Source organism: Leptidea sinapis, chromosome 37 (genome assembly GCF_905404315.1).
Source record: "Leptidea sinapis chromosome 37, ilLepSina1.1, whole genome shotgun sequence".
NCBI lineage: Eukaryota > Metazoa > Arthropoda > Insecta > Lepidoptera > Pieridae > Leptidea > Leptidea sinapis.
The window spans coordinates 3,116,133-3,126,248 of record NC_066301.1 but is presented as its reverse complement, the minus strand read 5'-3'; the positions used below and the strand labels follow the sequence as shown (position 1 = coordinate 3,126,248).

At 34.4% G+C, this 10,116-nt stretch overlaps 1 long non-coding RNA gene across 2 annotated transcripts; it reads right to left on the bottom strand.

Annotated features, from left to right (window-relative positions):
* Positions 1-2,968: 2,968 nt before the first annotated feature.
* Positions 2,969-9,790, bottom strand: LOC126975701 (uncharacterized). Of its 2 annotated transcripts, none has more exons than XR_007731778.1 (2): positions 9,660-9,790; positions 2,969-3,217 (listed from the first exon to the last, which is right to left on the bottom strand). It is a non-coding gene; the product is annotated as an uncharacterized LOC126975701 (long non-coding RNA). The 2 variants fall into 2 exon arrangements; XR_007731777.1 differs by lacking the exon at positions 9,660-9,790 and adding an exon at positions 3,310-3,440.
* Between the last annotated feature and the right edge of the window lie 326 nt (positions 9,791-10,116).

The following is a 10,116-nucleotide window of genomic DNA, read 5'->3' as shown; positions in this document are numbered from 1 at the left end:
AAACGTATTCAATGCAAGCTCTCGAATATACATTCATTTATTTAATTATACAGCATTAGCAAGTTAACATTCATGAGCGTTCAAATTCTATATTTCGATATAGATTATTTCATTACCGTAACCTCAGAATTTATGGAACTACATTACAGTTTCTTTATTTTTGACTGGTAGCAATTTTGTAGTTGGTTTATATTTATAAATTCGTAGAAATTTTCTTTATGGAAGATGAGAACAAACAACCGTATGGGTCACCTGATGTACAGAAATCACCACCTTCTCCTGCAACACCAGAAGAATCACAGGAGTGTTACGGGATCTATCAGGAATAATATGTGCGCGATTTTTTGAAGGAACTTTATACCCATGTCGTACCGTCCTGGAAACACCACGCAACGACGCTCAATTGCAGAACCGATTTATCATATTTTATTTACTTTAGTTCTATTTTTATTTATAATATAAAATAATTTTAATAAATTTTATATGAATATAAGGGACGAGCAGGACGTTCAGCAGATGATAATTGATACGCCCTGCCCATAACAATGCAGCACCGCTCAGGATTCTTGAAAAACCCATTGATTCTTAACGGCACTACAACTGCGCTCGTCTCCTCGAGACATTAGTTGTCAAGTTTCATTTGCCCAGCAGCTACGGCGCCCTTCATACCGAAACACAGTAATGTTAACACATTAATGCTTCACGGCAGAAATAGGCGCCGTTATGGTACCCATAATCTAGCCGACATGCGGTGCAAGGAAGCCTTCCACTGGTATTCTGTTCTATATTTTTTCTTCTTACGAATTGTCTATACATGATCAAACAATTAACGATTCTACAAAAATGCGTAATCGTGAATTTTAGTTAATATAATATTGATACATTTTATCTTTTTTAAACTATATTAAGCAAAATGAATATTTTTTCTATATTACTTTAGGTTCACTGTAAGTATATTTTCATGTATATTAGAACTGTAAGCAACGCAACTCTTTCATATTTTGAGGCGGCCTACTTCTCGGGTTCACATGAATGATTGAGTATAATATATGGCGCCCAAAACTGTGCAATTTATTTCGCTAACGTTGCGTAAATGTGTTGAGAGCGACGTTCAAAAAACCATTCATCTGTTCTTAATTATTTAACGCTGTTACACAAAAGTTTCTATTTATATTTTCTGATGTGCCATAAAATTGTTCAATAGCTTTATTCTTGTCAAGCTACAGATTTAATCTCAAATTACATTTTCTCTATAGATTTTTTAACCTAACAATGAATGTCGGAGACGTGCCACATGTTCTGTTAAACTATGCTAATAATTGAAACTAAAATACTGGATTGCGTATTACTACTGCTACTACTACTACTATTTTTACAAAGTTTTACGACTTTGTAGTCGTGGTCGGAAAATTGAAAGTTCAGAAACTTTGTTGTCGTTGGATCACTCATGAACTGACAGCGGAGCAGAAGCGGGCTAGCGTGGAATGGTGATCACAAATGCTAATGAAGTACGACAACGGACATTCTAATGCTGTTTATGAAATTGTCACTGGAGACGAAACGTGGATTTATTGTTTTGAAACCGAAAACAAAACAGCAATCTTGTGAATGTTTGTAAATGAGAATAGGCCGACAAAAGTGAAGCAGGGGAGAAACGTTGGTAAAAAAATGATCGCATTTTTTTCTCAGCTACGGGTCTCATCTACTTGAAGATCAAAAGAGTGCTAATACCGAGTGGTCTTCTACCATATGTTTACCCAACGTGTTAAAATAGTTCTCGAAAGACGACCAAAAAGCCGCGTTCTCCTACATTATGACAACGTTTCTTCAAACTTAAGTTTTCTTCTCCAGGGAGTTCAAAGACTTTATAATAACACTAGTTGACCCGACAGACGCTGTTCTGTCAATAGAAAAAAAAATAGATGTTGATATTTTGGAATGATGTAGTCTTTATCATCATCATCCACCATCCGAAAGACGTCCACTGCTGACAAAGGCCTCCTCCAAAGATTTCCACGACTATCGATCCTGCACTGTCCTCGTCCAACGTATTTCGGCGATCTTGACCAGATGGTCGGTCCATCTTTTGGGGGCCTATCAACACAGCGTCTTCCGGTACGTGGTCGTCATTCGAGGACTTTACTGCCCCAACGGCCATCTGTCCTTCGAACTATGTGCTCTGCTCACTGCCAATTCAGTTTCGCAATCGTTTGGACTATATCGGTAACTTGATGTAGTCTTAGCCTTGGGAAATATGCATTCAAAGTTAATGAGTTAAAAATGAAACAAAAACGCATTTCTGATTGATTTTATAATATTTAGTAATACAATGATAAAGTTTAATATCGTATTGAATACAGCTTTTACACAACCGCGTTATATTGACAATTTTTAAAGCATTAAAATGGATAAAGTACGTTATACTTAAGAGATAGACATATGCCCTCGCGGATTTTTCTGTAGCCTAATATACATAATTCCATAAGATACATAATTCCAGCGTTTGGACAGCGTTTTCGATGAAAGCTCTCAGACAGACCTTCAAAGATATCAATAGGTAGCGCATAAAAATAATGGTATTTTATTAATATTAAAGGTATAAGATTTGAGGTGTATTAAATTAAATGTCTATTAAGTTATTTTATACTTTTGAGTTTTAGAAGTTGGTTTTATAAGCGTAGATTGTTTTTTATATGTTACATTTTATTAAATTATTAATTATTAAATAATATAGATCCCATATTTCAAGTTCATGTGAGACACTGAAATATCGTGAAAAACGTTTGTTAGCTATGAATAACAACTACCCTAAGACCCACTTTTTGGCAAATGGATTAATAATATTAAAATATAATCAACCTAATTGAAATCTTCAACAAATAAAAGCAGATTAATAAATAGATTGTGTACATCTATAATAACATCATCCACGTAAACAAAAATATTCATAAAAAGAAAACTACTGGGCCAAACTGTTACGGGTTTATTATGTAAATGACACACCTTTGTTAAATAAGAACTTATATTTCTTGCACTAAATCAACTGTAGCCTTATTACACCTATTATATTTAAACTAAACTAAAGCTAAGTACTAAGACTACTTTGGACGCCAGGAGAATTTTATCCACGTTGGAGGGAATTCTACCAAAACCCAAGCTCTCGGCTGCTCAACCTCTCAGGGTACTTATGTATTCATTAAAAGGGCATTTCCATAGGCTAGGACAATAAAAAATAGTAATATTATTTACAGATACAAATACAAATGCCTAACTTCTATCCCAATTACATATAAATTCTGTACAACTTACCCCTTTCCTTGTGGTTTAATAAATATTTTTGATGGCACAAATTATTTTATTACCATAACAAAACTATAACCATGACGACATATAATATCACATTGACGATCACAAAGGTACGTGTAACTTCATTGCACAGCTGATCGTTAATGTCAATGACCGACCGTGACATTCGTTATGAACCAATAATCGAGAAAGAAACAAAAAAAACAAAAAACGAAAATGAAGCCAGGATTCGAACCCACGATAGACGACAGTATAACGCTTCACGATTCTATCGTCGATACCGCTAGACCACGAACGTTATGACCGAAGGTGTGAAATTATCTAATATGTTATACTCAAAGAGTCGTAATACTAATTCATAACATTCCCCCAACCTACAAAAGAAAAAAAATATATATATTTTATCTAAAATATATATATTTTATTTCTTCTATGCATCAGCCCACAGTCTTTAAATCTTTTGCATGCCAAACGCCAATCAGTTTGCCATAAGCATTATTTAGCTGAAATACATTATCCGACAATTTTTTTACAATTAGAGCTTTTACAAATTTCGGTGCAAGCTTGGCCATAAATTTGGTTCCCGCTTTTGACAGGAATTTCGTTCGTCTCCATACTATATCGCCCTCTTTAAAGTTTGCTTTACGACGTCTTTCGTTATAAAACCTGAGACTGTTGTCATGTGCGAGCTTTATCCTTTGTTCAACCTCTCTATGTAATTTCGATCGCGATTTCAAGCTATGTAAATATTCTTCAATGTCCACACGTATCGGTTGGTTCTGCACTACGTGTTGTGTACCAACAGATTCACCAGTCAGTTTTACGGGAAAGGATGTTTCTCGGCCAAAGAATAAAAAAGAGGGTGTGTACTCAGTAGTTTCATGAACTGATGTCCGTATTGCGTGTGCAAATTCTTGCAAATGTTTATCCCATTCATTATGTTTTCTTGAATTAATGTAAGACGCTATCATTGTGCCAACAACTCTGTTTACACGTTCTGTAGGATTGCTTTGAGGATGATAATTAGGAGTATACCAAATTTGAGTGTCATATTTATGTGCGAGATCTTTGAATACTTGTGATACAAATTGCTTTCCATTGTCACAGATTATAGCTGAAACTTTGCCAAAAAGCAAGAACTGTTTCTCTAAAATTTCACAAATTTTGTCTGCTTTTCCTGTTCTCAAGGGAAACATTAGTGTGAATTTACTAAATAAACAGGTTATTACTAAAAGCATTGTGTTAAAATTCTTGCTTTTTGGAAAGGGGCCCATGAGGTCTGTTGATATGACTTGCCAAGGTCCAGTAACAGTCCTCTCTTGACCCATATGACCTAAGGGTGATTTCTGTGATACTTTCACTTTTGCACAAGTTTCACATTTCCTTACATATTGCCTAATGTCATTCAGCATATTTGGCCAAAAGTAATGTTGTTTATCCTGAATAAAGTCTTGCGCACTCCGAAATGGCCTGCTGTAACATCATCATGACAGTGTCTTAAAATATCAGATCTCAAAGACTGTGGAATGACTAGTTTCCAGTCATTCGATTCATTGGGATATTGCTTCAAACAAATTTTCTTGTATAAAAGACCCTCTCTAACCTGCCAGTCGTTACAATTATTCTGTTCACTTCCAAATTTAGCAACTTTACTTTTATACCACTCATCCTTATGTTTATCTAATATCCTTATATTTCCCCGATCATTGTCCATAATTGCATCAACACACCTAGACAGGGCATCTGGCACCACATTACTTCTGCCTGGTCTATGAACTATATCAAAGCTAAATTGTTGTAACTTCATAGCCCACCGTCCTAATCTACATATTGTGTTTTAAGTGCATTTTAAGTGCACTATGATCAGTAATAACTGTGAAGTGAGTACCATCTATGTAGGGTCTGAATTTCTCAATTGCATAAACTATACTTAAAAGTTCCCGTTCGGATGTCGAGTACAATTGTTCACGGCTATTAAGTTTCCTACTTAAATAAGATATCGGTTGTTCTGCATTATTAGTTTTTTGACAGAGTACTGCGCCAATTCCTTTGTTGCTTGCATCACATTGTATTATAAAAGTTTTACTAAAATCTGGACAGGAGATGACCGGTGTTGTAGTGAGCAATGTTTTTAATTTAAGAAATGCTTTTTCTGTCTCATCTGTCCAGACAAACTTTTTGTTTTTCTTACCTTTTGTCAAATCATGAAGTGGAGCAGCAATTTGTGAAAAATTTTTAACGAATCTCCGATACCAACTAGCGATTCCAATGAACCTTCGTAATTCAGAAATATTTTTAGGTCTTGGAAAGTTCATGATTGCCGAAACTTTTTCGGGATCAGTGCGCAGACCATCTTCATCTATGATGTAACCTAAAAATCGTAAACTCGGCCTTGCAAATTTACATTTCTCAACATTTATTGTTAATCCCGCTTCTTCCAGAATATTCATTACCTGTCTCAGGATTTCTAGGTGTTCTTGAAAGGTTTTAGAGCAGACCACGATATCATCAAGGTAAGACCACACTTTACCCTCTAAGACGTGAAATAATATGTCCATTAACCGTTGTTGCGATTGTGACGCATTTACTAAGCCAAATGGCATTACTTTGAAATGAAAAAGGCCTCTACCTGGAATTGCAAATGCGGTCTTTTCTTTGCTAGTTTCCTCAAGTTCAATTTGCCAAAAGGCCGATTTTAAGTCAAAAGTGCTAAGGTATTTTGCATTACGTAAATTATCGATAATGCTAGATATTCTTGGAAGTGGGTATGTGTCCCTTTTTGTAACTTTATTTAGCTGACGACTGTCTAAACAAAGTCTGTTGTTACCATTAGCTTTTTTAACAAGTACCACCGGTGAACACCATGGACTGTGAGACGGTTCAACCACATCTTTTTCTAACATTTCATCTAATTCGCTTTCGATTTCTTTCTTAATGACCGGAGAAAAGACATACTGTTTCTGATATATTGGTTTACTGTTCCCTGTATCTATAGTGTGCTTAATAATTTTAGTTCTACCTAAACCTGTACCTATACATTTCCGTATTTCTTCAATAATATCAGTTAGTTGTTGTTGTTGACTTTCATCTAAATCTTCTTTACTTGTTAAATGCGTTGCTTTATCTTCAATGTTGTTGACTTCTGATAATTCTTTTACCAACACTCCTTTAAATTTAAAGGAAATTTCAAAAATGTCAAAAAAATCTTTACCTAATATCAATTTCTGTGACAAATTAGGCATAAGAAGCATAGTGATATAGTGAAACTGATCATTAAAACTTACCGGAACATCAAAACCTTCAGTTACAGAATAACTGGCACCATCTGCAGTTGCAATATCCATAGATTTTATTTTCTGTATTTTAACCCCCAAGTGCTTCAAAGTTCTTGCGAATTCACTATTTATGACTGAACAAGTGGCACCTGTATCTAATAATCCGTAACAATTATAATTTAAAATGTTTATTTGTATGTATGGCCTGTTATCATTTTCTTTCTTTAGGGTTAAGGGTGCTTTCTTGGACATGACGATACGAATAAAATTTAGCCAGTTCTGCCACACTTTATTATTTTTAGAGGAGAGGTTCAGTTGGCAGGTTTCAAACCCTCCTCTTTGGCGTTTCCCTTGCAGGTACAATCTTTTGCAGTTACGCCAAAATGACCACAACGATAACAAAATATACGCTGTTTTGGCATGGTGCAAGATCTGAATAAATGACCAGATACACGACAATTCCAGCACCGCATGTTCACACTACTTTTATTGGTGGTTTTTATTTCATTAACTAAGTCATTGTTAGTCATAGAATTTCTGCTCAATTTATAAGCTAAATCGGGTTCTAATGAGTAAACTGACGTTTTCGGTTCCTGAAACTTGTCACAATTAATTTTAGTTCTTTCAATGATACGCATAACATTTATTAGATCGGAAATAGAACAGAAAGTGTCCCTACATATGGCCCTTTGATAAAATGGTTGCAAATTTTTACAAATAATCATTATTTTTTCTGATTCAGTAATTTTGTTGGGGAGTCTATTAAACATATTTTGCATTACTGAAATAAATATGAGTACTGACTCATTTTTACCTTGTGTTCTAGCTTTTGCTTCGGTCAATAGTTCCTCTTGGTAGTAAGGAGATTGAAATTTTAAGCAAGATTACCAGCTCATTCCAAGTACTTATAAACTCTCTATTTGCACGAAACCAAATTAACGCATCATCCTTAAAAAAATCAATTGCATGACGCCATAAATCATCCTCAGTTGCGTTCCTAGCCTCCTGAAGTTCCTCAACCCGTTCAATAAAAGCATTCACGCTAAATTTATTGTCACCATAAAAATGGACACCCCATTGACTTATAGGTACAAGCTTGCGTACTGGTCGAGTCTCCTCGAATGAAGTGGAATTAAATAATTTAGAGTTTCGCTTTTTGCCATGAAAAGTTGGACTTTCAAAGTCCTCTTGCGCAAAACATACCTTTTTGTGTTCTAAAGAATGTTTTAAAATTTGATCTTCTTCTACTAACACTCCGTGCAATTCCTTAGACGTAGATGCCATAGGTTTCGTCATCATATTTTCTTCCTTTAAGAGATTTAAATTTTTTTTACTATCCTCACCTATGGAGTTATGTAAAGCCTCTTTCATTTCCGGATTTCCTCAGTTATTTCCTCCCCATCCAGTATGTCGTCTTTGCCCTCTAAATCTTTTAAAGTTATAACGGCCTTATCTAATAGTATGTTACGCCTATCTCTGTCTTCCTCTTCCGTAGGCGCGGCCAATTTCAATCTGTTGACAATGTGACACAAACGAGAAACTAGACGTTTGTACAACTGTTTATCTGGCTTTTCTTTTAACTCTGAGACATAACGCATAACATTGCTTATTTTGTCTGAACAAATGTCTAGTTCTAGTCCCGGGGTGGTAATAGATGCTTGCGGTGACTTTATTTCATAAGAGACTATCATTGAGCTTTCAGCTTCTAACATTTTTTTTAAGATAATTTTAAGAGCTGAAACTAAGCCTGGATGAGTATACCCCCGACACGCAAGTTCGAATTCGACTTCATCTTTTAACAAAAATTGAGGATCCATATTTAATATACAATTAAAACAAAATACTATACAAAACTAAAATTAGTTGATTACAATAGCGGTATTGTGTGCAATTGCCTTATATTATGTGTACCTAATATAACTAATGTAGAATTCTTTAATTACAAACACAAAGAAATAAACTTTTATGTTTATCCGGTAATATAAATAAGTAAATACTATCAATAATAATATTATTCGCAAAATAAAACTCAACACAATATACAGAACCACAAAATAAACTTTTCGCCAAGAGGGAACTCTAAAAGTATGTACCTACATGCACCAAACTGATTACTGTCATACATAATATTTTAATCAAAAGTAAGTCTTATATATTATCTTATTTAGATCTAAAGTCTGTAAATGTTAACAATAATTAAACAAAATAATTATGTGCCTAATAATGTAAACTAGTATCTATTAGAATGCACTATCTCACTTAATCTATCTACTTAACCTATAAGTAACCACAAGATTAGGCAGTATTATATTATAGGTAAATGCAACAAGTTAGTGTGACTTTTATACCTAACTGCTCGTCAAATATTATTATACTAAGCTTAGGTAGATGTATGGGTAACCGCATTGAATTACTATTCTTTTTGAAATTTAATTGCATACAATACACAATATTTTACAAGTTACAAACCCACGACAGGTATAATATGCCTACTGCCACTATGTAACTGCTACAATTAACTTATGAATAATTAATATATAAATAACCAACTTATGAATTACAATTAAGTATAAGCGTTATAATATACGCAAGCGCATCAATCTTATACTTCAACTAAAGATGCGTAAATAGGTATAAACAAGTTAAGTTAAGCCGTATGTAGGTATTTAGCTGCCGTTAAGCAGCCAAAGCATAACCACGATGTCAAACATAACCCTTTAGTTTTAACGTTGGGCGCTATTTTGTTACGGGTTTATTATGTAAATGACACACCTTTGTTAAATAAGAACTTATATTTCTTGCACTAAATCAACTGCAGCCTTATTACACCTATTATATTTAAACTAAACTAAAGCTAAGTACTAAGACTACTTTGGACGCCAGGAGAATTTTATCCACGTTGGAGGGAATTCTACCAAAACCCAAGCTCTCGGCTGCTCAACCTCTCAGGGTACTTATGTATTCATTAAAAGGGCATTTCCATAGGCTAGGACAATAAAAAATAGTAATATTATTTACAGATACAAATACAAATGCCTAACTTCTATCTCAATTACATATAAATTCTGTACAACTTACCCCTTTCCTTGTGGTTTAATAAATATTTTTGATGGCACAAATTATTTTATTACCATAACAAAACTATAACCATGACGACATATAATATCACATTGACGATCACAAAGGTACGTGTAACTTCATTGCACAGCTGATCGTTAATGTCAATGACCGACCGTGACATTCGTTATGAACCAATAATCGAGAAAGAAACAAAAAAAACAAAAAACGAAAATGAAGCCAGGATTCGAACCCACGATAGACGACAGTATAACGCTTCACGATTCTATCGTCGATACCGCTAGACCACGAACGTTATGACCGAAGGTGTGAAATTATCTAATATGTTATACTCAAAGAGTCGTAATACTAATTCATAACACTATGTCAAATTTTCATGGCACCAAATGGCATCTATTCTGCATCAAACAAAAAATTACGTAAATCGGAGTAATCGGTGTACATACATAAAAAAAAT